General features: G+C 48.1%; 1 protein-coding gene across 5 annotated transcripts in view; it reads left to right on the forward strand.

Annotated features, from left to right (window-relative positions):
* Nucleotides 1-1,145: 1,145 nt before the first annotated feature.
* Nucleotides 1,146-27,752, forward strand: part of dagla (diacylglycerol lipase, alpha) — a 92,662-nt gene continuing 66,055 nt past the window's right edge. For 4 of the 5 annotated variants that reach the window (XR_011182886.1, XR_011182887.1, XR_011182888.1 and 1 more), the window contains exon 1: nt 1,146-2,135. The gene's annotated coding sequence lies outside the window, so the exon portion shown is untranslated. The remainder of the gene's footprint in view (nt 2,136-27,752) is intronic. The other variant, XM_069181542.1, reaches the window with a different exon arrangement.

Genomic DNA, 27,752 nt, shown 5'->3' on the forward strand with positions numbered 1-27,752 from the left:
TGTGTCAGTATGATCAGTGTGTTAGTGTGGATGGTGTATTGTGTGTGTCAGTATTATCAGTGTGTTAGTATCGATGGTGTATTGGGTGTGTCAGTATGATCAGTGTGTTAGTATGGATGGTGTATTGTGTGTGTCTGTATGGTCAGTGTGTTAGTATGGATGGTGTATTGTGTGTGTCAGTATGATCAGTCTGTTAGTGTGGATGGTGTATTGTGTGTGTCAGTATGATCAGTCTGTTAGTATGGATGGTGTATTGTGTGTGTCAGTATGATCAGTGTGTTAGTATGGATGGTGTATTGTGTGTGTCTGTATGGTCAGTGTGTTAGTATGGATGGTGTATTGTGTGTGTCAGTATGATCAGTGTGTTAGTATGGATGGTGTATTGTGTGTTTCAGTGTGGTCAGTGTGTTAGTATGGTTTGTGTATTGGGTGTGTGAGTGTGGTCAGTGTGTTAGTATGGAGGTTGCAGTGTGTGTGAGTGTGGTCAGTGTGTTAGTTGTAAACCAGGAGTGTGTTGCAGTGTGTGTGAGTGTGGTCAGTGTGTTAGTATGGAGGCTGCAGTGTGTTTGAGTGTGGTCAGTGTGTTAGTTGTAAACCAGGAGTGTGTTGCAGTGTGTGTGAGTGTGGTCAGTGTGTTAGTATGGAGGTTGCAGTGTGTGTGAGTGTGGTCAGTGTGTTAGTTGTAAGCCAGGAGTGTGTTGCAGTGTGTGTGAGTGTGGTCAGTGTGTTAGTATGGAGGCTGCAGTGTGTGTGAGTGTGGTCAGTGTGTTAGTTGTAAGCCAGGAGTGTGTTGCCGTGTGTGTGAGTGTGGTCAGTGTGTTAGTTGTAAGCCAGGAGTGTGTTGCAGTGTGTGTGAGTGTGGTCAGTGTGTTAGTTGTAAGCCAGGAGTGTGTTGCAGTGGGCTGCAGGGTGAGGGCCGGTGCTGTCCAGCAGGCGGTGTGAAGTCTGAGTTCAGGGATGGGCAGGGCGCCAGGCTGGTTGGGACAGTCTCTGCACAAATCAGGACAGCGACCCGGCGCGCACGTCTGGGACAGGCGGGGGACACACCCGTCTAATTGGAGTTTCCGAAAATCAGGAAATGACGCAGCCCGGCGCCCCTCCCCGCTATTCTCAGAGCCGGAGGACGCATCCCAGCGCTTCCCAGCGGGAGCGATTGCGGGAAGGCTACGCCTGCAGCGTACGGGCAGCGGTTGCGGCTGAGCAGCGCGCAGCTCCTGCAGCCGGGGAGGAGAGCGAAAGCAGGGACTTACGCAAACAGCGCAGCGCCGTGCAGTGGTTTGCGATAACAGGAGTCTGCGGCGGCGGAGCTGCGATAGGGAATACCGACATCCATCCGCAAGCCTCGCTGCTTTAAAAAACGTAATCCGCACAGCTGTCCGTCTCTCGGGACGGGGCTCGGTCCGGACTGCCCGGTTCGGCTTCAGGTCAGTGAGCCACAGCAGCGGGGCCACGCCGAAATGTCATTTTCGTGCATTCGAGTCCCGGAGAGGAAGAGAGGGAGACGGGGCTGCATGAGTCGCTGTGACACACGCAGAAATGCCATCGATACACTGTGCGGTTTGCGTTTTTAAGCGTCAGGCTGGGGCAGGCGAGGAGGGCGGCCGCGGACAGCGATAGAGACAGCGGCGTTATCTGTGGTCTTATCCCGAGCAGAGCAAACATCTGGCTCCGGCACCGCCTGCACACACACACACACCGACCTGCTACCGGCTACCGGCTGCACACACACACACACCCACACTGACCTGCTACCGGCTGCACACACACACACCCACACTGACCTGCTACCGGCTGCACACCACACACACCGACCCGCTACCCGGCTACACACACACCGACCTGCTCCTGGCTGCACGCACGCACACACACACACCGACCTGCTACCGCCTGGGTACCGAGAAGTACACACGAAGTGTGGTTTCGGGAGAAGTGCGCGTCTCTAACGCGGATCTTTCACATTAACATGAACGACAGCGGTGTCGGCCTTGATTCGGCTACTTTTCTGTACTGAAAACGGACCACCCCACCCTTTCCGGCCTGGATCGGGGCGGAGGGGGACGCCGCGCTCGTTAGAAGGATGGGAAAGCGTCCGGAACCAGCGAACTGGGCCTCGGGACGATACTGTGAGGTATCAGGTGAGTCTGTCCGAGATGCGTCCTGTGTTCCTCGGCTTCAAGTGTGGCTTGTGTCCAGTAAATAAGAGAGCAAGAGAGAGATTATGGAGGCTGTCCAGGTGTGTGAGAGGCTGTCCAGGTGTGTACAGACAGGGTCTGCAGTGAGAGGCTGTCCAGGTGTGTGAGAGGCTGTCCAGGTGTGTACAGACAGGGTCTGCAGTGAGAGGCTGTCCAGGTGTGTACAGACAGGGTCTGCAGTGAGAGTCTGTCCAGGTGTGTGAGAGGCTGTCCAGGTGTGTACAGACAGGGTCTGCAGTGAGAGGCTGTCCAGGTGTGTACAGACAGGGTCTGCAGTGAGAGGCTGTCCAGGTGTGTGAGAGGCTGTCCAGGTGTGTACAGACAGGGTCTGCAGTGAGAGGCTGTCCAGGTGTGTACAGACAGGGTCTGCAGTGAGAGTCTGTCCAGGTGTGTGAGAGGCTGTCCAGGTGTGTACAGACAGGGTCTGCAGTGAGAGGCTGTCCAGGTGTGTACAGACAGGGTCTGCAGTGAGAGTCTGTCCAGGTGTGTACAGACAGGGTCTGCAGTGAGAGTCTGTCCAGGTGTGTACAGACAGGGTCTGCAGTGAGAGGTTGTCCAGGTGATACCTGTAAGCACCCTGTTTCTGTGACGTGTTTACAGTGTCCTCTGTGTGTCTGCCTCTCTGAGACAGACTTCACTCTCTGATTGTGTGTCACACCCAGCAGCTCCCAGCTGGCAGCCCTCTGAAGCCCAGCAGGTGTGAGCCTGGCCAGTACCTGGATGGGAGACTCCTAGGAAAGCTGAGGCTGCTGCTGGAAGAGGTGTTAGTGGGGCCAGCAGGGGGCGCTCACCCTGCGGTCTGTGTGGGTCCTAATGCCCCAGTAGTATAGGACACTATACTGTATCTCGTCCTTCGGTTGAGATGTAAAACCGAGGTCCTGACTCTCTGTGGTCATTAAAAATCCCAGGGCGTCTCTCGAGAAGAGTAGGGGTGTAACCCCAGTGTCCTGGTCACATTCCCCTGGTCTTTACCAGTCATGGCCTCCTAATAACCCCCCTCTCTGAACTGGTTCATCACCCTGCTCTCCTCCCCACTGAGAGCTGGTGTGTGTGAGAGGACTGGAGCATCATCCAGGTGGGGCTGCACACTGGTGGGGGTGGAGGGGATCCCCATGACCTGTGAAGAGCTCTGAGTGGAGGGGCCAGAAAGGCGCTATATAAATGTAAGGAATATTATTAAGGAATGGGAGTTGTGTTCCTCTTTGCATTTGTATTAGCAGTGCTCATACCGTTTAGCTCCTTGTTACCTGGGTTAGTATGAGTTATTTACACTGGTGACTATGAGTGTACAACATGCAACACCTGCACTCTTTTCTGGGTTGTAAATGCAGGAAATGCTGCTGTACATAATTTGCAATATTTTAACTAAACATTTCTAAAAGTTTCAAATCATAATCTATAAACATCAAGTTCATTTAACACGTTTTGACGTGAACAGTTAATTCACCCCTAGGGTATATCATTGAGCATCACTGAGTAAACAGTACAGAGGTGTCATCGTGAAGCCCTGGTGAGAGACGTCCGGTGACACAGCTGACTGATCCACTCCGGGTTTTACAGCAGTGCGGTCGCACTCTCATTCCTCCACAGACTGATCCACTCCGGGTTTTACAGCAGTGCCGGTCGCACTCTCATTCCTCCACAGACTGATCCACTCCGGGTTTTACAGCAGTGCGGTCGCACTCTCATTCCTCCACAGACTGATCCACTCCGGGTTTTACAGCAGTGCCAGTCGGACTCTCATTCCTCCACAGACTGATCCACTCCGGGTTTTACAGCGGTGCCAGTCGGACTCTCATTCCTCCACAGACTGATCCACTCCGGGTTTTACAGCGGTGCCGGTCGGACTCTCATTCCTCCACAGACTGATCCACTCCGGGTTTTACAGCGGTGCCGGTCGGACTCTCATTCCTCCACAGACTGATCCACTCCGGGTTTTACAGCGGTGCCGGTCGGACTCTCATTCCTAACACAGACTGATCCACTCCGGGTTTTACAGCAGTGCCGGTCGGACTCTCATTCCTCCACAGACTGATCCACTCCGGGTTTTACAGCGGTGCCGGTCGGACTCTCATTCCTCCACAGACTGATCCACTCCGGGTTTTACAGGGGTTCAAGCCCATTTCTCAACCATCAGTGTTCTCAGACAGACAGATGAAGATCAAGCAGAGTTTGTAGACTCTCCTGCTTGGTGAGAGCTGTGACAGGACCAGAGCAGACCTGCAGCCAGAGGACTGCGGAGTGGGTCAGTCTGCTAACGCAGAGTCTCTGTCTCCTCACTCCTCCAGTGGGCTGTTTCTCTGTGTTACATAATGGTGGCATTAATAATAGATCACGTCTATAACCACACCTGTCCTCCACCACTGCCTCTGCCTATTGTATTGTTCAGTACAGTAGGTACATGAAATCCTCTCTCTCTCTTCTTTTCTTTCTTCTCTTTTTCTCTGTCTGCCTCTTAAATCCTCTCCCTCCTGCTCCCATCCTCTCAATTCAATTTCAGTTCAATTCAAGAAGCTTAATTGGCAGGACTGATGAATTACAGTGTTGCCAAAGCATATACAATTAACACAACATCTACAGACATTTACAATACAGAGACATCATAAGACATGTACATACAAACATATGGAGCATTATATAATATATAATGTAATTCACACTGTATTATTATTATTATTATTATTATTATTATTATTATTGAGAGACAGGCTCACTGTCTGTTCCTCAGGCTGGGACAGGAGATCACACACTGTATTATTATTATTGAGAGACAGGCTCACTGTCTGTTCCTCAGGCTGGAACAGGAGATCACACACTGTATTATCATTATTGAGAGACAGGCTCACTGTCTGTTCCTCAGGCTGTGACAGGAGATCACATACTGGGCTGCCAGTTCAACTTAGTTCCATCCTCCCTCTCCCAGTAGGATTGGGACCCGTTGTGATTCTGGCAGGTGTGGGAACTCTGGGACTAGATTTCTGAATTTCGGGAAGAATGTTTCTCTAATCCCAGAGTATCTGTCACAGTGCAGTAGGAAGTGCACCTCTGTCTCTCTTTCTCCCCGTTCTTGGCTCAGCAGGACTTTGTGGTGGTAGGAGTTTTGGTTGCTGTTATTTAAGTGTAGCCAATACTTTAATACTCTCTTCTGTACGTTTATCAATAAAGGGTATTGGCCTAATTCGGCCCTGCACTCGCTGTTCAGAGTTTTTCTCTGCACATAATAGTAATAATATTAATAATAATCTTTATTTTATATAGTGCCTTTAAAGGTGGCTTCTCAAAGTATCGCAACAATACAAAAATACACAAGTTGTGCACAGTGAGGATACAGAGTGAGAGAAGACAGCAGATGGATGTACTGAATCCAGCAGGAGCAGAGGGATACAGAGCAGAACCAGTGAAGTAAAGGCTCTTCTACAGGAGCAGGTTTGAAGTTTGAAGGAGTTTAGAGAAGGAGACCCTCTGATATCCTTGGGGAGACAGATCCAGAGCTCTGGGGCGCAGCAGGAGAAGGGCCTGTCACCCACAGAGTGTAGATGGGCTTGGGGGACAGACAGGAGACCAGAATCAGAGGAGCGAAGGTCGCGAGGTCAGGAGTAAGATGACAGTAGCTCAGACAGGTACTGAGGTGCCATGCAGAGCCTTATAGGTGAGCAGGAGGATCTTGAAGTCAACACAGTTTGACAGGAAGCCAGTGCAAGGACTCCAGGACAGGAGTAATGGAGGATGGAGGAGGATGTTTTTACAGAACTCTGTGTGCAGAGTTTATGGGGTGTTTGTCCCATTGAGTGTAATCCTGGTCTGAGAGGAGACCCCTTACTTCACTGCTGTACAGGGCAATGGGTTGGATTACACATTTGCCAGGCTCTGCTGCAGCCCCTGTTCTGTGGGCGACAGCAGGGCCAGGTCATCTGCATAGAGCAGGAACTTGATTTCTGTGTCAAGTAGTGTGAGACCAGGAGCTGCAGACTGCTCCAACATTCCTGCTAATTCGTTGATATAGATATTGAACAGTGTTGGGCTCAGGCTGCAGCCCTGTCTCACCCCACGGCCTTGGGTGAAAAATTTGGTCCTTTTGTTTCCAATTTTCACTGCACATTTGCTCTCTGAATATATTGATTTAATTATGTCATACACTTTGCCCCCTATGCCACTTTGGAGTAGTTTATAAAACAATATTTCATGCCAAATCGAGTCAAATGCTTTTTTGAAATTGACAAAGCAGGCAAAAATTATTCCTTTGTGTTTTTGGTGGACGTGTTTGTCTATCAGTGTGTGTAGGGTGTAAATCTGATCAGATGTGCGGTGATCTGGTAAAAAGCCAATCTGACTCTTGCTCAGGACATTGTGTTCGGTAAGGAAGGCCAGTACTCGTGTGTTCAGGATACTGCAGAATACCTTCCCCAGGTTACTGTTCACACAGATGCCCCGGTAGTTGTTGGGATCGAGTCTATCTCCACTCTTATAGATGGGCGTGATCAGTCCTTGGTTCCAGGCCTCGGGGAAACATCCGGCTGTCATGATGAGATTGAGGAGTTTGAGCAGGGCTTGTTGCAACTTTGTGCTGCTGTGTATCAGGATCTCATTGTTGACTCCATCTTGGCCACAGGCTTTGCGTGGTCTGAGGGCCTGGAGTTTGTCCAGTAGCTCCTGCTCAGTGATTGGGGAGTCTAAGGGGTTTTGGTTGTCTTTGATAGCCAATTCCAAAATTTCTAGCTTTTCATAAATGGTGTTTTGGTCTGATTGATTTGTATTTGGGAGCATTTGGTATGGACTTTTGAAATGTTTGCCAGATTGTTCCATTTTGGATGGCCAATTCTTCTGGTTTTGATTTATTTAAATTGTTCCACTTCTCCCAGAAACAGTTCTGATTTAGTGACTCCTCAGTTTCTGTGAGTTGTTTGTTTATGTATGTGTTTCTTTTCTTTTTCAGCAAGAGTTTGTAAAGTTTTACCATGTCACAGTACCTGAGTCGCAGATCTGTGATGTGTGGTTGTCTGTGTTTTTCATTTGAGATTTTTCTGCTTTTCTGATGTTTTTGCACTCAGTATCATACCATTTTTTTGCTTTTTTGGTAGTTTTTTTTATTAAGTTGTTTTTAGCTTAGATTTTGATGCTAGTTTGTGAAATAGGTGATTTAGTTCTTGTGTGGCCAAGTTTATGCCTAATTTGTTGGTTTGATACGGAGTGTTTAGGAATGTGTCCAACAGTGTCTGAATTTCTTCATCTCCCAGTGCAGTTTGGTATCTGTCTAGGCTGTCGGTGTCCCATCTGTACGCCTGGTTGAGCAGCTCGTGCCCGGTGCTGTTGACCGTGGTGTCATGGCTGCACCTGTGTGAGGCGACCGGTGTGGTCCAGAGGGGACTGTCTGAATACACCAGTGTGTCCCTGTGTGAGGTGACCAGTGTGGTACAGAGAGACTGTCTGAATACACCAGTGTGTCCCTGTGTGAGGTGACCAGTGTGGTACAGAGAGACTGTCTGAATACACCAGTGTGTCCCTGTGTGAGGTGACCGGTGTGGTACAGAGGGACTGTCTGAATACACCAGTGTGTCCCTGTGTGAGGTGACCGGTGTGGTACAGAGGGGACTGTCTGAATACACCAGTGTGTCCCTGTGTGAGGTGACCAGTGTGGTACAGAGGGACTGTCTGAATACATCAGTGTGTCCCTGTGTGAGGTGACCAGTGTGGTACAGAGGGACTGTCTGAATACACCAGTGTGTCCCTGTGTGAGGTGACCAGTGTGGTACAGAGGGACTGTCTGAATACACCAGTGTGTCCCTGTGTGAGGTGACTGGTGTGGTACAGAGGGACTGTCTGAATACACCAGTGTGTCCCTGTGTGAGGCGACCGGTGTGGTCCAGAGGGGACTGTCTGAATACACCAGTGTGTCCCTGTGTGAGGTGACCAGTGTGGTACAGAGGGACTGTCTGAATACACCAGTGTGTCCCTGTGTGAGGTGACCTGTGTGGTACAGAGGGGACTGTCTGAATACACCAGTGTGTCCCTGTGTGAGGTGACCAGTGTGGTACAGAGGGACTGTCTGAATACACCAGTGTGTCCCTGTGTGAGGTGACCAGTGTGGTACAGAGGGACTGTCTGAATACACCAGTGTGTCCCTGTGTGAGGTGACTGGTGTGGTACAGAGGGACTGTCTGAATACACCAGTGTGTCCCTGTGTGAGGTGACCGGTGTGGTACAGAGGGACTGTCTGAATACACCAGTGTGTCCCTGTGTGAGGTGACCAGTGTGGTACAGAGGGACTGTCTGAATACACCAGTGTGTCCCTGTGTGAGGTGACCAGTGTGGTTCAGAGGGACTGTCTGAATACACCAGTGTGTCCCTGTGTGAGGTGACCGGTGTGGTACAGAGGGGACTGTCTGAATACACCAGTGTGTCCCTGTGTGAGGTGACCAGTGTGGTTCAGAGGGACTGTCTAAATACACCAGTGTGTCCCTGTGTGAGGTGACTGGTGTGGTACAGAGGGACTGTCTGAATACACCAGTGTGTCCCTGTGTGAGGTGACCAGTGTGGTACAGAGGGACTGTCTGAATACACCAGTGTGTCCCTGTGTGAGGTGACCTGTGTGGTACAGAGGGGACTGTCTGAATACACCAGTGTGTCCCTGTGTGAGGTGACTGGTGTGGTACAGAGGGGATTGTCCGAATACACCAGTGTGTCCCTGTGTGAGGCGACCGGTGTGGTCCAGAGGGGACTGTCTGAATACACCAGTGTGTCCCTGTGTGAGGTGACCAGTGTGGTACAGAGGGACTGTCTGAATACACCAGTGTGTCCCTGTGTGAGGTGACCTGTGTGGTACAGAGGGGACTGTCTGAATACACCAGTGTGTCCCTGTGTGAGGTGACTGGTGTGGTACAGAGGGGATTGTCCGAATACTTGAGTGTGTCCCTGTGTGAAGTGACTGGTGTGATACAGAGGGACTGCCCGAATACACCAGTGTGTCCCTGTGTGAGGTGACTGGTGTGGTACAGAGGGGACTGTCTGAATACACCAGTGTGTCCCTGTGTGCTGGTGAAGTCTGCCAGTGTGCCTGTTCGTACATTGAGGTCACCACAGAGCAGCACGTTTCCCTGGCCCTGGAAATGACCGATCTCCGTGTGGAGACTGGGGAGAATTCCCTCACTGTAGTAGGGGGATTCTGAGGGCGGGATGTAGACAGCACACAGGAAAACCTCATTTTCTGTGCAGATGCTATTTCCTTTGATTTTAAGCCAAACTCGTTTCTCTTCTCTCTTTACTACTTGTTTGGAGTGACTGAGCTCCGCTCTGTACCACACAATGATCCCCCCAGAGTCTCTGCCCCGGGTGATTTGGGGTTTTTTGACAGAGGGCACCATGATCTCCTTGTAGCCTGGGGGACAGTGGGTAGCCAAGTCTCCCCGACACCATGTCTCCTGTAGGATCATGATGTCTGTCTCCTTTGCATTCTTGATGAACTCGGGATCAGTGCTCTTCAGCCCAAATGCTGATGAGCCCAGACCCTGAATGTTCCACATACTGCTTGAGAGTGATCTCATGATGTGCGCTTGAATTTTTTTTTACAATTATTTTTGTTTTCTGGAGCTATACCAAATCTATGTAGGACATATACATATATTAGTGATTAGCAAAATATATTAGTGATTAGGAGCAGTGGGAGGTGGAGGTGTGGGGTGGGGCTGGGTGTGTGTTTTGTGGGTGTCGGAGTGTGCAGTAAGACTGTTTGCTCCAGAGGGGTTACCAGGAGGGGTGAGAGTTAGCAGGGGTGTCAGGTTGTGTGGAGGTGTCTTTACAGGCTGGGGTTGGGTGTTGCCGGGTGTTGCCGGGTGTTGCCGGGTGTTGCCATTTTATTGTGTCCTGGGCCTCAGGACTGTTCTGTTGCAGTCGGGGCTGCAGTGAGAAGCAGTGAGTTTCCTCAGCTGTTCTTTGAGAGTCTTGCTTGTCCTCTCTGCGAGCTGCAGCTCCTCTCTCAGCTGCTTCCGACTGCAGCTTACTGTTGTCCTGCTGCAACTCTTCTATCTGTGCTCTGAGCTGTTGGCTGGTGGTTCTGCATTTGTTCTTGTATCTACTAACCTCGTCTCTTAGCTGTTGTGCTGTCTCCCCAGCATCAGTTCCTTGAACTCGGTGAAGTCCAGCTCCAGAGGGGAGGGTTTCTCTCCCAGGAGGCGCGCTGTGCTGGGGGCCGTGTGATTCGGTGTTGTCTGGGGCCGCAGTCTTGCTCGGCTGTTCTGTAGCTGTGTTCGCGGGCTCGGAGTCAGGTGGGGCTGAACTCTCTGTAATGAGAGTCTGGTTGGTCTCTCCCATTTCTGGGGGAGGTTTCTCCAGGTCGGCCTGTGTTTTAAGGTCCATGAGCTTTTCATCAGAAAGCTCCGGAGCGGCCTCACTGCCCTGTTTCATCACTTACCACAGCGGTACAGTGTTGACGATCGGAATAGTGTCTTCTGCGTCGCTGGCGCCCCCTATGGAGATTTGCCTGCCTTTGCTGATGCCCCTTCTCGTGATGTTTGTACAAGTCTTGCACACAGCTCAGTAAAAAAGAGCAGGTTGGTTTTAATGTGTTTTTCCCCTGCCTGGTAGCAGTCAGGAATAAGGGTCTCTGGGTTTTCCCTCAGCCGTTTCCTGGCCTGAGCGCTTTGTCTCCTCAGGGTCCTGGAGCACTGTGCTGAGGGCCAGGGCTGGCCCAGTGGGGCTGTCCTCTGCTCTGTACTCATCTTTACTTCTTTTGAACACAATCAGCCCAGGTGAGAGGTGCAAACAGACAGCAGTCTAAGGCTTCTCGAAGACAATCAGTGCAGTTGTAACTTGGGAAACAAGTTAATAGTGATAATAACTCCTTACACTTATATAGCACCTTTCTGGACACTCCACTCAAAGCTCTTTACAGGTCATGGGGATCCCCTCAACCCCCACCAGTGTGCAGCCCCACCTGGATGATGCTCCAGTCCTCTCCCCACACACCAGCTCTCAGTGGGGAGGAGAGCAGAGTGATGAAGCCAGTTCAGAGAGGGGGGTTATTAGGAGGCCATGACTGGTAAAGGCCAGGGGGAATGTGACCAGGACACTGGGGTAACACCCCTACTCTTCTCGAGAGACACCCTGGGATTTTTAATGACCACAGAGAGTCAGGACCTCGGTTTTACATCTCAACCGAAGGACGAGATACAGTATAGTGTCCCCGTCACTATACTGGGGCATTAGGACCCACACAGACCACAGTGTGAGCGCCCCCTGCTGGCTCCACTAACACCTTTTCCAGCAGCAGCCTCAGCTTTCCCAGGAGTCTCCCATCCAGGTACTGGCCAGGTTCACACCAGCTGAGCTCCAGGGGGCTGCCAGCAGGGTCACAGGGTGATACAGCTGCTGGATTAGTCTGTTAAATTCTTTAACTTGGGCTTTTTGAATACAAGTAGTCCAACCTGTATTTTATTTGGTTTTAAAGTACAGACTAGTTCAATATAGAGTTTTTTATCCAATAACTGTCTCCAGACCAGTTTTTTTTTTTAACTTTTAAGTGAATTCTATTTTGGAGGCCTCTTAAAAAGCTGGGCTGACCTTTCATGTTTTGTGCTGGTGGCTAAAAGACTTTTGAGATAATTGAGAGACATATTACAATAACTGTAATAATACAGTATGTGCCACACACATCACACACTGTATTATAATTATTGAGAGACAGGCTCACTGTCTGTTCCTCAGGCTGGGACAGGAGATCACACACTGTATTATTATTATTGAGAGACAGGCTCACTGTTCCTCAGGCTGGGACAGGAGATCACACACTGTATTATTATTATTGAGAGACAGGTTCACTGTCTGTTCCTCAGGCTGGGACAGGAGATCACACACTGTATTATTATTATTGAGAGACAGGCTCACTGTCTGTTCCTCAGGCTGGGACAGGAGATCACACACTGTATTATTATTATTATTGAGAGACAGGCTCACTGTCTGCTCCTCAGGCTGGGACAGGAGATCACACACTGTATTATTATTATTGAGAGACAGGCTCACTGTCTGTTCCTCAGGCTGTGACAGGAGATCACACACTGTATTATTATTATTGAGAGACAGGTTCACTGTCTGTTCCTCAGGCTGGGACAGGAGATCACACACTGTATTATTATTATTGAGAGACAGGCTCAGTGTCTGTTCCTCGGGCTGGGATAGGAGATCACACACTGTATTATTATAATTGAGAGACAGGCTCACTGTTCCTCAGGCTGGGACAGGAGATCACACACTGTATTATTATTATTGAGAGACAAGCTCACTGTTCCTCAGGATGGGACAGGAGATCACACACTGTATTATTATAATTGAGAGACAGGCTCACTGTTCCTCAGGCTGGGACAGGAGATCACACACTGTATTATTATTATTGAGAGACAGGCTCATTGTCTGTTCCTCAGGCTGGGATAAAAGATCACACACTGTATTATTATTGAGAGACAGGCTCACTGTTCCTCAGGCTGGGACAGGAGGTCACACACTGTATTATTATTATTGAGAGACAGGCTCACTGTTCCTCAGGCTGGGATGGGAGCTCACACACTGTATTATTATTATTGAGAGACGGGTTCACTGTCTGTTCCTCTGGCTGGGACAGGAGATCACACACTCTATTATTATTATTATTATTATTATTATTATTATTATTATTATTATTATTATTATTGAGAGACAGGCTCACTGTCTGTTCCTCAGGCTGGGACAGGAGATCACACACTGTATTATTATTGAGAGACAGGCTCACTGTCTGTTCCTCAGGCTGGGACAGGAGATCACACACTGTATTATTATTATTGAGAGACAGGCTCAGTGTCTGTTCCTCGGGCTGGGATAGGAGATCACACACTGTATTATTATTATTATTGAGAGACAAGCTCACTGTTCCTCGGGATGGGACAGGAGATCACACACTGTATTATTATAATTGAGAGACAGGCTCACTGTTCCTCAGGCTGGGACAGGAGATCACACACTGTATTATTATTATTGAGAGACAGGCTCATTGTCTGTTCCTCAGGCTGGGATAGGAGATCACACACTGTATTATTATTGAGAGACAGGCTCACTGTTCCTCAGGCTGGGATGGGAGCTCACACACTGTATTATTATTATTGAGAGACGGGTTCACTGTCTGTTCCTCTGGCTGGGACAGGAGATCACACACTCTATTATTATTATTATTATTATTATTATTATTATTATTATTATTATTATTATTATTGAGAGACAGGCTCACTGTCTGTTCCTCAGGCTGGGACAGGAGATCACACACTGTATTATTATTGAGAGACAGGCTCACTGTTCCTCAGGCTGGGACAGGAGATCACACAATGTATGATGTCCCAGTGTGTCCCTCTTTCTCGCTGTCTCTTTCTCTCTCCCTCTCAGCCCCCCGTCTCTCCCTTCCAATCACTGTGATGTTTTTATCTCTTCAGCAAACACTCGGCTTTGGCACAAAATCAGTTTTTCAGTTTTTGCCACAGCAGATCCAGTCTCACACTCCCTCCCACTCTCTCTGCATCCTCCGCACTCAGGCTCAGGCCTGCTGGTCTCCTCTCCCTCTGCCTCCCTCCACGCTGACCTGCTGCTGTGTGTGTGCTCTTCCACCACGCATCGATTCTCAGGGCTCCCGGTCAGCTGTCGCTACAAACACTACGGTTTTCCTTCTCACAGGATGTGTTGGGTGTTTAGCGACAGAGACTGGTCGCAGTTAAAAGACAGAGGCTCTTTAAATCCGAGACCAATTAAAAATTTCAATTATTTTCACCTTCATTTCAGTGTCAGTGTGAGTCTGATTATAATCCCAGTTAATAACTAATCCAGCTCACACTCCAGTCAGTCCAGTCCAGCCTGGAGAGTCTCAGACTGCTCTGTCAGTGTCAGTGGAGTCTGATTATAATCCCAGTTAATAAGTAATCCAGCTCACAGTCCAGTCAGTCCAGTCCAGCCTGGAGAGTGTCAGACTGCTCTGTCAGTGTCAGTGGAGTCTGATTATAATCCCAGTTAATAAGTAATCCAGTTCACAGTCCAGTCAGTCCAGCCTGGAGAGTCTCAGACTGCTCTGTCAATATCAGTGTGAGTCTGATTATAATCCCAGTTAATAACTAATCCAGCTCACAGTCCAGTCAGTTAGTCCAGCCTGGAGAGTCTCAGACTGCTCTGTCAGTGTCAGTGTGAGTCTGATTATAATCCCAGTTAATAACTAATCCAGCTCACAGTCCAGTCAGTCCAGCCTGGAGAGTCTCAGACTGCTCTGTCAGTGTCAGTGTGAGTCTGATTATAATCCCAGTTAATAACTAATCCAGCTCACAGTCCAGTCAGTCCAGCCTGGAGAGTCCTAGACTGCTCTGTAAATGTCAGTTTGAGTCTGATTATAAACCCAATTAATAACTAATCCAGCTCATAGTCCAGTCAGTCCAGCCTGGAGAGTCCTAGACTGCTCTGTAAATGTCAGTGGAGTCTGATTATAATCTCAGTTAATAACTAATCCAGCTCACTGTCCAGTCAGTCCAGTCCAGTCTGGAGAGTGTCAGACTGCTCTGTCAGTGTCAGTGGAGTCTGATTATAATCCCAGTTAATAACTAATCCAGCTCACAGTCCAGTCAGTCCAGTCCAGCCTGGAGAGTCTCAGACTGCTCTGTCAGTGTCAGTATGAGTCTGATTATAATCCCAGTTTATAACTAATCCAGCTCACAGTCCAGTCAGTCCAGTCCAGCCTGGAGAGTCTCAGACTGCTCTGTCAGTGTCAGTGAGAGTCTGATTATAATCCCAGTTTATAACTAATCCAGCTCACAGTCCAGTCAATCCAGCCTGGAGAGTGTCAGACTGCTCTGTCAGTGTCAGTTTGAGTCTGATTATAATCCCAGTTAATAACTAATCCAGCTCACAGTCCAGTCAGTCCAGTCCAGCCTGGAGAGTCTCAGACTGCTCTGTCAGTGTCAGTGGAGTCTGATTATAATCCCAGTTTATAACTAATCCAGCTCACAGTCCAGTCAGTCAAGCCTGGAGAGTATCAGACTGCTCTGTCAGTGTCAGATTGAGTCTGATTATAATCCCAGTTAATAACTAATCCAGCTCACAGTCCAGTCAGTCCAGTCCAGCCTGGAGAGTCTCAGACTGCTCTGTCAGTGTCAGTGGAGTCTGATTATAATCCCAGTTAATAACTAATCCAGCTCACACTCCAGTCAGTCCAGTCCAGCCTGGAGAGTCTCAGACTGCTCTGTCAGTGTCAGTATGAGTCTGATTATAATCCCAGTTTATAACTAATCCAGCTCACAGTCCAGTCAGTCCAGTCCAGCCTGGAGAGTCTCAGACTGCTCTGTCAGTGTCAGTGGAGTCTGATTATAATCCCAGTTAATAACTAATCCAGCTCACACTCCAGTCAGTCCAGTCCAGCCTGGAGAGTCTCAGACTGCTCTGTCAGTGTCAGTGGAGTCTGATTATAATCCCAGTTAATAACTAATCCAGCTCACATTCAGTCAGTCCAGCCTGGAGAGTCTCAGACTGCTCTGTCAGTGTCAGTGGAGTCTGATTATAATCCCAGTTAATAACTAATCCAGCTCACAGTCCAGTCAGTCCAGTCCAGTCTGGAGAGTCTCAGACTGCTCTGTCAGTGTCAGTGGAGTCTGATTATAATCCCAGTTAATAACTAATCCAGCTCACAGTCCAGTCAGTCCAGTCCAGCCTGGAGAGTCTCAGACTGCTCTGTCAGTGTCAGTGGAGTCTGATTATAATCCCAGTTAATAACTAATCCAGCTCACAGTCCAGTCAGTCCAGCCTGGAGAGTCCTAGACTGCTCTGTAAATGTCAGTTTGAGTCTGATTATAATCCCAGTTAATAACTAATCCAGCTCATAGTCCAGTCAGTCCAGCTTGGAGAGTCTTAGACTGCTCTGTAAATGTCAGTGGAGTCTGATTATAATCTCAGTTAATAACTAATCCAGCTCACTGTCCAGTCAGTCCAGTCCAGTCTGGAGAGTCTCAGACTGCTCTGTCAGTGTCAGTATGAGTCTGATTATAATCCCAGTTTATAACTAATCCAGCTCACAGTCCAGTCAGTCCAGTCCAGCCTGGAGAGTCTCAGACTGCTCTGTCAGTGTCAGTGTGAGTCTGATTATAATCCCAGTTTATAACTAATCCAGCTCACAGTCCAGTCAGACCAGCCTAGCCTGGAGAGTCCCAGACTACTCTATCAGTGTCAGTGGAGTCTGATTATAATCCCAGTTAATAACTAATCCAGCTCACAGTCCAGTCAGTCCAGTCCAGCCTGGAGAGTCTCAGACTGCTCTGTCAGTGTCAGTGTGAGTCTGATTATAATCCCAGTTTATAAGTAATCCAGCTCACAGTCCAGTCAGTCCAGCCTGGAGAGTGTCAGACTGCTCTGTCAGTGTCAGTGTGAGTCTGATTATAATCCCAGTTAATAACTAATCCAGCTCACAGTCCAGTCAGACCAGCCTAGCCTGGAGAGTGTCAGACTGCTCTGTCAGTGTCAGTGTGAGTCTGATTATAATCCCAGTTAATAACTAATCCAGCTCACAGTCCAGTCAGACCAGCCTAGCCTGGAGAGTGTCAGACTGCTCTGTCAGTGTCAGTGGAGTCTGATTATAATCCCAGTTTATAACTAATCCAGCTCACAGTCCAGTCAGACCAGCCTAGCCTAGAGAGTCCCAGACTGCTCTGTCAGTGTCAGTGGAGTCTGATTATAATCCCAGTTAATAACTAATCCAGCTCACAGTCCAGTCAGTCCAGTCCAGCCTGGAGAGTCTCAGACTGCTCTGTCAGTGTCAGTGTGAGTCTGATTATAATCCCAGTTTATAAGTAATCCAGCTCACAGTCCAGTCAGTCCAGCCTGGAGAGTCTCAGACTGCTCTGTCAGTGTCAGTGTAAGTCTGATTATAATCCCAGTTTATAACTAATCCAGCTCACAGTCCAGTCAGTCCAGTCCAGCCTGGAGAGTGTCAGACTGCTCTGTCAGTGTCAGTGTGAGTCTGATTATAATCCCAGTTAATAACTAATCCAGCTCACAGTCCAGTCAGACCAGCCTAGCCTGGAGAGTCTCAGACTGCTCTGTCAGTGTCAGTGGAGTCTGATTATAATCCCAGTTAATAACTAATCCAGCTCACACTCCAGTCAGTCCAGTCCAGCCTGGAGAGTCTCAGACTGCTCTGTCAGTGTCAGTGTGAGTCTGATTATAATCCCAGTTTATAAGTAATCCAGCTCACAGTCCAGTCAGTCCAGCCTGGAGAGTCTCAGACTGCTCTGTCAGTGTCAGTGTGAGTCTGATTATAATCCCAGTTAATAACTAATCCAGCTCACAGTCCAGTCAGACCAGCCTAGCCTGGAGATTCTCAGACTGCTCTGTCAGTGTCAGTGTGAGTCTGATTATAATCCCAGTTTATAACTAATCCAGCTCACAGTCCAGTCAGTCCAGCCTGGAGAGTGTCAGACTGCTCTGTCAGTGTCAGTGTGAGTCTGATTATAATCCCAGTTAATAACTAATCCAGCTCACAGTCCAGTCAGACCAGCCTAGCTCTGTCAGTGTCAGTTGAGTCTGATTATAATCCCAGTTAATAACTAATCCAGCTCACAGTCCAGTCAGACCAGCCTAGCCTGGAGAGTCTCAGACTGCTCTGTCAGTGTCAGTGTGAGTCTGATTATAATCCCAGTTAATAACTAATCCAGCTCACAGTCCAGTCAGTCCAGTCCAGCCTGGAGAGTCTCAGACTGCTCTGTCAGTGTCAGTGGAGTCTGATTATAATCCCAGTTAATAACTAATCCAGCTCACAGTCCAGTCAGTCCAGTCCAGCCTGGAGAGTCTCAGACTGCTCTGTCAGTGTCAGTGTGAGTCTGATTATAATCCCAGTTTATAACTAATCCAGCTCACAGTCCAGTCAGTCCAGCCTGGAGAGTGTCAGACTGCTCTGTCAGTGTCAGTGGAGTCTGATTATAATCCCAGTTAATAACTAATCCAGCTCACAGTCCAGTCAGACCAGCCTAGCTCTGTCAGTGTCAGTGGAGTCTGATTATAATCCCAGTTTATAACTAATCCAGCTCACAGTCCAGTCAGTCCAGCCTGGAGAGTGTCAGACTGCTCTGTCAGTGTCAGTGTGAGTCTGATTATAATCCCAGTTAATAACTAATCCAGCTCACAGTCCAGTCAGACCAGCCTAGCTCTGTCAGTGTCAGTTGAGTCTGATTATAATCCCAGTTAATAACTAATCCAGCTCACAGTCCAGTCAGACCAGCCTAGCCTGGAGAGTCTCAGACTGCTCTGTCAGTGTCAGTGTGAGTCTGATTATAATCCCAGTTAATAACTAATCCAGCTCACAGTCCAGTCAGTCCAGTCCAGCCTGGAGAGTCTCAGACTGCTCTGTCAGTGTCAGTGGAGTCTGATTATAATCCCAGTTAATAACTAATCCAGCTCACAGTCCAGTCAGTCCAGTCCAGCCTGGAGAGTCTCAGACTGCTCTGTCAGTGTCAGTGTGAGTCTGATTATAATCCCAGTTTATAACTAATCCAGCTCACAGTCCAGTCAGTCCAGCCTGGAGAGTGTCAGACTGCTCTGTCAGTGTCAGTGGAGTCTGATTATAATCCCAGTTAATAACTAATCCAGCTCACAGTCCAGTCAGACCAGCCTAGCTCTGTCAGTGTCAGTGGAGTCTGATTATAATCCCAGTTTATAACTAATCCAGCTCACAGTCCAGTCAGTCCAGCCTGGAGAGTGTCAGACTGCTCTGTCAGTGTCAGTGTGAGTCTGATTATAATCCCAGTTAATAACTAATCCAGCTCACAGTCCAGTCAGACCAGCCTAGCTCTGTCAGTGTCAGTTGAGTCTGATTATAATCCCAGTTAATAACTAATCCAGCTCACAGTCCAGTCAGACCAGCCTAGCCTGGAGAGTCTCAGACTGCTCTGTCAGTGTCAGTGTGAGTCTGATTATAATCCCAGTTAATAACTAATCCAGCTCACAGTCCAGTCAGTCCAGTCCAGCCTGGAGAGTCTCAGACTGCTCTGTCAGTGTCAGTGGAGTCTGATTATAATCCCAGTTAATAACTAATCCAGCTCACAGTCCAGTCAGTCCAGTCCAGCCTGGAGAGTCTCAGACTGCTCTGTCAGTGTCAGTGTGAGTCTGATTATAATCCCAGTTTATGACTAATCCAGCTCACAGTCCAGTCAGTCCAGCCTGGAGAGTGTCAGACTGCTCTGTCAGTGTCAGTGGAGTCTGATTATAATCCCAGTTAATAACTAATCCAGCTCACAGTCCAGTCAGACCAGCCTAGCTCTGTCAGTGTCAGTGGAGTCTGATTATAATCCCAGTTAATAACTAATCCAGCTCACAGTCCAGTCAGACCAGCCTAGCCTGGAGAGTCTCAGACTGCTCTGTCAGTGTCAGTTTGAGTCTGATTATAATCCCAGTTTATAACTAATCCAGCTCACAGTCCAGTCAGTCCAGCCTGGAGAGTGTCAGACTGCTCTGTCAGTGTCAGTGTGAGTCTGATTATAATCCCAGTTAATAACTAATCCAGCTCACAGTCCAGTCAGACCAGCCTAGCTCTGTCAGTGTCAGTGGAGTCTGATTATAATCCCAGTTAATAACTAATCCAGCTCACAGTCCAGTCAAACCAGCCTAGCCTGGAGAGTCTCAGACTGCTCTGTCAGTGTCAGTGTGAGTCTGATTATAATCCCAGTTAATAACTAATCCAGCTCACAGTCCAGTCAGTCCAGTCCAGCCTGGAGAGTCTCAGACTGCTCTGTCAGTGTCAGTGGAGTCTGATTATAATCCCAGTTTATAACTAATCCAGCTCACAGTCCAGTCAGTCCAGACCAGCCTGGAGAGTCTCAGACTGCTCTGTCAGTGTCAGTGGAGTCTGATTATAATCCCAGTATATAACTAATCCAGCTCACAGTCCAGTCAGACCAGCCTGGAGAGTGTCAGACTGCTCTGTCAGTGTCAGTTTGAGTCTGATTATAATCCCAGTTAATAACTAATCCAGCTCACAGTCCAGTCAGTCCAGTCCAGCTTGGAGAGTCTCAGACTGCTCTGTCAGTGTCAGTGGAGTCTGATTATAATCCCAGTTAATAACTAATCCAGCTCACAGTCCAGTCAGTCCAGTCCAGCCTGGAGAGTCTCAGACTGCTCTGTCAGTGTCAGTGTGAGTCTGATTATAATCCCAGTTTATAACTAATCCAGCTCACAGTCCAGTCAGTCCAGCCTGGAGAGTGTCAGACTGCTCTGTCAGTGTCAGTGGAGTCTGATTATAATCCCAGTTAATAACTAATCCAGCTCACAGTCCAGTCAGACCAGCCTAGCTCTGTCAGTGTCAGTGGAGTCTGATTATAATCCCAGTTAATAACTAATCCAGCTCACAGTCCAGTCAGACCAGCCTAGCCTGGAGATTCTCAGACTGCTCTGTTAGTGTCAGTGTGAGTCTGATTATAATCCCAGTTTATAACTAATCCAGCTCACAGTCCAGTCAGTCCAGCCTGGAGAGTGTCAGACTGCTCTGTCAGTGTCAGTGTGAGTCTGATTATAATCCCAGTTAATAACTAATCCAGCTCACAGTCCAGTCAGACCAGCCTAGCTCTGTCAGTGTCAGTTGAGTCTGATTATAATCCCAGTTAATAACTAATCCAGCTCACAGTCCAGTCAGACCAGCCTAGCCTGGAGAGTGTCAGACTGCTCTGTCAGTGTCAGTGTGAGTCTGATTATAATCCCAGTTAATAACTAATCCAGCTCACAGTCCAGTCAGACCAGCCTAGCTCTGTCAGTGTCAGTTGAGTCTGATTATAATCCCAGTTAATAACTAATCCAGCTCACAGTCCAGTCAGACCAGCCTAGCCTGGAGAGTGTCAGACTGCTCTGTCAGTGTCAGTGGAGTCTGATTATAATCCCAATTAATAACTAATCCAGCTCACAGTCCAGTCAGACCAGCCTAGCCTGGAGAGTGTCAGACTGCTCTGTCAGTGTCAGTGGAGTCTGATTATAATCCCAGTTAATAACTAATCCAGCTCACAGTCCAGTAAGTTAGTCCAGCCTGGAGAGTCTCAGACTGCTCTGTCAGTGTCAGTGGTGTCTGATTATAATCCCAGTTAATAACTAATCCAGCTCACAGTCCAGTCAGTTAGTCCAGCCTGGAGAGTCTCAGACTGCTCTGTAAATGTCAGTGGAGTCTGATTATAATCCCAGTTAATAACTAATCCAGCTCACTGTCCAGTCAGTCCAGTCCAGTCTGGAGAGTGTCAGACTGCTCTGTCAGTGTCAGTGGAGTCTGATTATAATCCCAGTTAATACCTAATCCAGCTCACAGTGCAGTTAGTCCAGTCCAGCCTGGAGAGTCTCATACTGCTCTGTCAGTGTCAGTGGAGTCTGATTATAATCCCAGTTTATAACTAATCCAGCTCACAGTCCAGTCAGACCAGTCCAGCCTGAAGAGTCTCAGACTGCTCTGTCAGTGTCAGTGTGAGTCTGATTATAATCCCAGTTTATAACTAATCCAGCTCACAGTCCAGTCAGTCCAGCCTGGAGAGTGTCAGACTGCTCTGTCAGTGTCAGTTTGAGTCTGATTATAATCCCAGTTAATAACTAATCCAGCTCACAGTCCAGTCAGTCCAGTCCAGCCTGGAGAGTCTCAGACTGCTCTGTCAGTGTCAGTGAAGTCTGATTATAATCCCAGTTAATAACTAATCCAGCTCACAGTCCAGTCAGACCAGCCTAGCTCTGTCAGTGTCAGTGGAGTCTGATTATAATCCCAGTTATAACTAATCCAGCTCACAGTCCAGTCAGACCAGCCTAGCTCTGTCAGTGTCAGTGGAGTCTGATTATAATCCCAGTTAATAACTAATCCAGCTCACAGTCCAGTCAGACCAGCCTAGCCTGGAGATTCTCAGACTGCTCTGTCAGTGTCAGTGTGAGTCTGATTATAATCCCAGTTTATAACTAATCCAGCTCACAGTCCAGTCAGTCCAGCCTGGAGAGTGTCAGACTGCTCTGTCAGTGTCAGTGTGAGTCTGATTATAATCCCAGTTAATAACTAATCCAGCTCACAGTCCAGTCAGACCAGCCTAGCTCTGTCAGTGTCAGTTGAGTCTGATTATAATCCCAGTTAATAACTAATCCAGCTCACAGTCCAGTCAGACCAGCCTAGCCTGGAGAGTCTCAGACTGCTCTGTCAGTGTCAGTGTGAGTCTGATTATAATCCCAGTTAATAACTAATCCAGCTCACAGTCCAGTCAGTCCAGTCCAGCCTGGAGAGTCTCAGACTGCTCTGTCAGTGTCAGTGGAGTCTGATTATAATCCCAGTTAATAACTAATCCAGCTCACAGTCCAGTCAGTCCAGTCCAGCCTGGAGAGTCTCAGACTGCTCTGTCAGTGTCAGTGTGAGTCTGATTATAATCCCAGTTTATAACTAATCCAGCTCACAGTCCAGTCAGTCCAGCCTGGAGAGTGTCAGACTGCTCTGTCAGTGTCAGTGGAGTCTGATTATAATCCCAGTTAATAACTAATCCAGCTCACAGTCCAGTCAGACCAGCCTAGCTCTGTCAGTGTCAGTGGAGTCTGATTATAATCCCAGTTAATAACTAATCCAGCTCACAGTCCAGTCAGACCAGCCTAGCCTGGAGAGTCTCAGACTGCTCTGTCAGTGTCAGTTTGAGTCTGATTATAATCCCAGTTTATAACTAATCCAGCTCACAGTCCAGTCAGTCCAGCCTGGAGAGTGTCAGACTGCTCTGTCAGTGTCAGTGTGAGTCTGATTATAATCCCAGTTAATAACTAATCCAGCTCACAGTCCAGTCAGACCAGCCTAGCTCTGTCAGTGTCAGTGGAGTCTGATTATAATCCCAGTTAATAACTAATCCAGCTCACAGTCCAGTCAAACCAGCCTAGCCTGGAGAGTGTCAGACTGCTCTGTCAGTGTCAGTGTGAGTCTGATTATAATCCCAGTTAATAACTAATCCAGCTCACAGTCCAGTCAGACCAGCCTAGCTCTGTCAGTGTCAGTGGAGTCTGATTATAATCCCAGTTAATAACTAATCCAGCTCACAGTCCAGTCAAACCAGCCTAGCCTGGAGAGTCTCAGACTGCTCTGTCAGTGTCAGTGTGAGTCTGATTATAATCCCAGTTAATAACTAATCCAGCTCACAGTCCAGTCAGTCCAGTCCAGCCTGGAGAGTCTCAGACTGCTCTGTCAGTGTCAGTGGAGTCTGATTATAATCCCAGTTTATAACTAATCCAGCTCACAGTCCAGTCAGTCCAGACCAGCCTGGAGAGTCTCAGACTGCTCTGTCAGTGTCAGTGGAGTCTGATTATAATCCCAGTTTATAACTAATCCAGCTCACAGTCCAGTCAGACCAGCCTGGAGAGTGTCAGACTGCTCTGTCAGTGTCAGTTTGAGTCTGATTATAATCCCAGTTAATAACTTATCCAGCTCACAGTCCAGTCAGTCCAGTCCAGCTTGGAGAGTCTCAGACTGCTCTGTCAGTGTCAGTGGAGTCTGATTATAATCCCAGTTAATAACTAATCCAGCTCACAGTCCAGTCAGTCCAGTCCAGCCTGGAGAGTCTCAGACTGCTCTGTCAGTGTCAGTGTGAGTCTGATTATAATCCCAGTTTATAACTAATCCAGCTCACAGTCCAGTCAGTCCAGCCTGGAGAGTGTCAGACTGCTCTGTCAGTGTCAGTGGAGTCTGATTATAATCCCAGTTAATAACTAATCCAGCTCACAGTCCAGTCAGACCAGCCTAGCTCTGTCAGTGTCAGTGGAGTCTGATTATAATCCCAGTTAATAACTAATCCAGCTCACAGTCCAGTCAGACCAGCCTAGCCTGGAGATTCTCAGACTGCTCTGTTAGTGTCAGTGTGAGTCTGATTATAATCCCAGTTTATAACTAATCCAGCTCACAGTCCAGTCAGTCCAGCCTGGAGAGTGTCAGACTGCTCTGTCAGTGTCAGTGTGAGTCTGATTATAATCCCAGTTAATAACTAATCCAGCTCACAGTCCAGTCAGACCAGCCTAGCTCTGTCAGTGTCAGTTGAGTCTGATTATAATCCCAGTTAATAACTAATCCAGCTCACAGTCCAGTCAGACCAGCCTAGCCTGGAGAGTGTCAGACTGCTCTGTCAGTGTCAGTGTGAGTCTGATTATAATCCCAGTTAATAACTAATCCAGCTCACAGTCCAGTCAGACCAGCCTAGCTCTGTCAGTGTCAGTGTGAGTCTGATTATAATCCCAGTTAATAACTAATCCAGCTCACAGTCCAGTCAGTCCAGTCCAGCCTGGAGAGTCTCAGACTGCTCTGTCAGTGTCAGTGGAGTCTGATTATAATCCCAGTTAATAACTAATCCAGCTCACAGTCCAGTCAGTCCAGTCCAGCCTGGAGAGTCTCAGACTGCTCTGTCAGTGTCAGTGTGAGTCTGATTATAATCCCAGTTTATAACTAATCCAGCTCACAGTCCAGTCAGTCCAGCCTGGAGAGTGTCAGACTGCTCTGTCAGTGTCAGTGGAGTCTGATTATAATCCCAGTTAATAACTAATCCAGCTCACAGTCCAGTCAGACCAGCCTAGCTCTGTCAGTGTCAGTGGAGTCTGATTATAATCCCAGTTAATAACTAATCCAGCTCACAGTCCAGTCAGACCAGCCTAGCCTGGAGAGTCTCAGACTGCTCTGTCAGTGTCAGTTTGAGTCTGATTATAATCCCAGTTTATAACTAATCCAGCTCACAGTCCAGTCAGTCCAGCCTGGAGAGTGTCAGACTGCTCTGTCAGTGTCAGTGTGAGTCTGATTATAATCCCAGTTAATAACTAATCCAGCTCACAGTCCAGTCAGACCAGCCTAGCTCTGTCAGTGTCAGTGGAGTCTGATTATAATCCCAGTTAATAACTAATCCAGCTCACAGTCCAGTCAAACCAGCCTAGCCTGGAGAGTGTCAGACTGCTCTGTCAGTGTCAGTGTGAGTCTGATTATAATCCCAGTTAATAACTAATCCAGCTCACAGTCCAGTCAGACCAGCCTAGCTCTGTCAGTGTCAGTGGAGTCTGATTATAATCCCAGTTAATAACTAATCCAGCTCACAGTCCAGTCAAACCAGCCTAGCCTGGAGAGTCTCAGACTGCTCTGTCAGTGTCAGTGTGAGTCTGATTATAATCCCAGTTAATAACTAATCCAGCTCACAGTCCAGTCAGTCCAGTCCAGCCTGGAGAGTCTCAGACTGCTCTGTCAGTGTCAGTGGAGTCTGATTATAATCCCAGTTTATAACTAATCCAGCTCACAGTCCAGTCAGTCCAGACCAGCCTGGAGAGTCTCAGACTGCTCTGTCAGTGTCAGTGGAGTCTGATTATAATCCCAGTTTATAACTAATCCAGCTCACAGTCCAGTCAGACCAGCCTGGAGAGTGTCAGACTGCTCTGTCAGTGTCAGTTTGAGTCTGATTATAATCCCAGTTAATAACTTATCCAGCTCACAGTCCAGTCAGTCCAGTCCAGCTTGGAGAGTCTCAGACTGCTCTGTCAGTGTCAGTGGAGTCTGATTATAATCCCAGTTAATAACTAATCCAGCTCACAGTCCAGTCAGTCCAGTCCAGCCTGGAGAGTCTCAGACTGCTCTGTCAGTGTCAGTGTGAGTCTGATTATAATCCCAGTTTATAACTAATCCAGCTCACAGTCCAGTCAGTCCAGCCTGGAGAGTGTCAGACTGCTCTGTCAGTGTCAGTGGAGTCTGATTATAATCCCAGTTAATAACTAATCCAGCTCACAGTCCAGTCAGACCAGCCTAGCTCTGTCAGTGTCAGTGGAGTCTGATTATAATCCCAGTTAATAACTAATCCAGCTCACAGTCCAGTCAGACCAGCCTAGCCTGGAGATTCTCAGACTGCTCTGTTAGTGTCAGTGTGAGTCTGATTATAATCCCAGTTTATAACTAATCCAGCTCACAGTCCAGTCAGTCCAGCCTGGAGAGTGTCAGACTGCTCTGTCAGTGTCAGTGTGAGTCTGATTATAATCCCAGTTAATAACTAATCCAGCTCACAGTCCAGTCAGACCAGCCTAGCTCTGTCAGTGTCAGTTGAGTCTGATTATAATCCCAGTTAATAACTAATCCAGCTCACAGTCCAGTCAGACCAGCCTAGCCTGGAGAGTGTCAGACTGCTCTGTCAGTGTCAGTGTGAGTCTGATTATAATCCCAGTTAATAACTAATCCAGCTCACAGTCCAGTCAGACCAGCCTAGCTCTGTCAGTGTCAGTTGAGTCTGATTATAATCCCAGTTAATAACTAATCCAGCTCACAGTCCAGTCAGACCAGCCTAGCCTGGAGAGTGTCAGACTGCTCTGTCAGTGTCAGTGGAGTCTGATTATAATCCCAATTAATAACTAATCCAGCTCACAGTCCAGTCAGTCCAGACCAGCCTGGAGAGTCTCAGACTGCTCTGTCAGTGTCAGTGGAGTCTGATTATAATCCCAGTTAATAACTAATCCAGCTCACAGTCCAGTAAGTTAGTCCAGCCTGGAGAGTCTCAGACTGCTCTGTCAGTGTCAGTGGTGTCTGATTATAATCCCAGTTAATAACTAATCCAGCTCACAGTCCAGTCAGTTAGTCCAGCCTGGAGAGTCTCAGACTGCTCTGTAAATGTCAGTGGAGTCTGATTATAATCCCAGTTAATAACTAATCCAGCTCACTGTCCAGTCAGTCCAGTCCAGTCTGGAGAGTGTCAGACTGCTCTGTCAGTGTCAGTGGAGTCTGATTATAATCCCAGTTAATACCTAATCCAGCTCACAGTGCAGTTAGTCCAGTCCAGCCTGGAGAGTCTCATACTGCTCTGTCAGTGTCAGTGGAGTCTGATTATAATCCCAGTTTATAACTAATCCAGCTCACAGTCCAGTCAGACCAGTCCAGCCTGAAGAGTCTCAGACTGCTCTGTCAGTGTCAGTGTGAGTCTGATTATAATCCCAGTTTATAACTAATCCAGCTCACAGTCCAGTCAGTCCAGCCTGGAGAGTGTCAGACTGCTCTGTCAGTGTCAGTTTGAGTCTGATTATAATCCCAGTTAATAACTAATCCAGCTCACAGTCCAGTCAGTCCAGTCCAGCCTGGAGAGTCTCAGACTGCTCTGTCAGTGTCAGTGAAGTCTGATTATAATCCCAGTTAATAACTAATCCAGCTCACAGTCCAGTCAGACCAGCCTAGCTCTGTCAGTGTCAGTGGAGTCTGATTATAATCCCAGTTATAACTAATCCAGCTCACAGTCCAGTCAGACCAGCCTAGCCTGGAGAGTCTCAGACTGCTCTGTCAGTGTCAGTGTGAGTCTGATTATAATCCCAGTTTATAACTAATCCAGCTCACTGTCCAGTCTGTCCAGCCTGGAGAGTGTCAGACTGCTCTGTCAGTGTCAGTGTGAGTCTGATTATAATCCCAGTTAATAACTAATCCAGCTCACAGTCCAGTCAGTCCAGACCAGCCTGGAGAGTCTCAGACTGCTCTGTCAGTGTCAGTGGAGTCTGATTATAATCCCAGTTAATAACTAATCCAGCTCACAGTCCAGTCAGTCCAGTCCAGCCTGGAGA

The sequence above is a fragment of the Lepisosteus oculatus genome, chromosome 21 (genome assembly GCF_040954835.1).
Source record: "Lepisosteus oculatus isolate fLepOcu1 chromosome 21, fLepOcu1.hap2, whole genome shotgun sequence".
NCBI classification, from domain to species: domain Eukaryota; kingdom Metazoa; phylum Chordata; class Actinopteri; order Semionotiformes; family Lepisosteidae; genus Lepisosteus; species Lepisosteus oculatus.